Raw genomic sequence first — 819 nt, 5'->3', positions numbered from 1 at the left:
ATATATATAATCATCTAGCTATCTTTTAAAATATTCTTCAAAATTGTAATTACTTGTTCCTGTTTTTCTAGATTTATGGGTTGTGGAATGAGGCATGGCAGCCTGGAAATTATGAAGGATTGAGCCGGCATTTAAAGAAAACTACATGCAATTAATTGATTAATTATATAATTGTTGATTAATTGTATTATGCTTGTTTATGTAATATTATGTATGAGAAAATAAAGTTAAAAAAATTGATATAATGACAACTACATTATATTTAAATAAAAAAAAGTTACTTTTTTACACTATATCAGCGTAAATTACATTAATAAAAATGAACAAAATTTATGTTTTGAAAGAAAATTACCACTTTAATCCTTAAAAAATATGAAAGTAATAAGTATAAATATTATTTGTGAATTAATCTGATTTATTACGAAATATTTGAGGAATAACTATAATATATACTTTATTCTATTAAAATAAAAAAAAAAATTAAAAGTTTTACTAATAATAATTTTAATATGTATTCTTAAATATATATTAGTTAAATTCTAATAAAAAAAATAAACTAAGAATGACACAGCAAGGGCAACCTAGTAATAGGTGAAAGAAACCAATTAGAATAAGCCATGTGTATAAAAGTATATTCCCTGAAAATTGTCCTAAACTCTCAAGCTTATATGTGTTTGAGTGGGACCCACAGACAGATATTTTAAATGGCAATGATTTAAAAGAGAAAAAACTAAGACGTCTCTCCAACACGGGACAGCTCGTTTTATTACACGGTTTCACAAGCTGCATCCTCTCTAACAGGTAACAGCCCCAACACAA

Source organism: Arachis ipaensis, chromosome B02 (assembly GCF_000816755.2).
Source record: "Arachis ipaensis cultivar K30076 chromosome B02, Araip1.1, whole genome shotgun sequence".
NCBI lineage: Eukaryota > Viridiplantae > Streptophyta > Magnoliopsida > Fabales > Fabaceae > Arachis > Arachis ipaensis.
Note: the sequence above shows the minus strand (reverse complement) of the source record.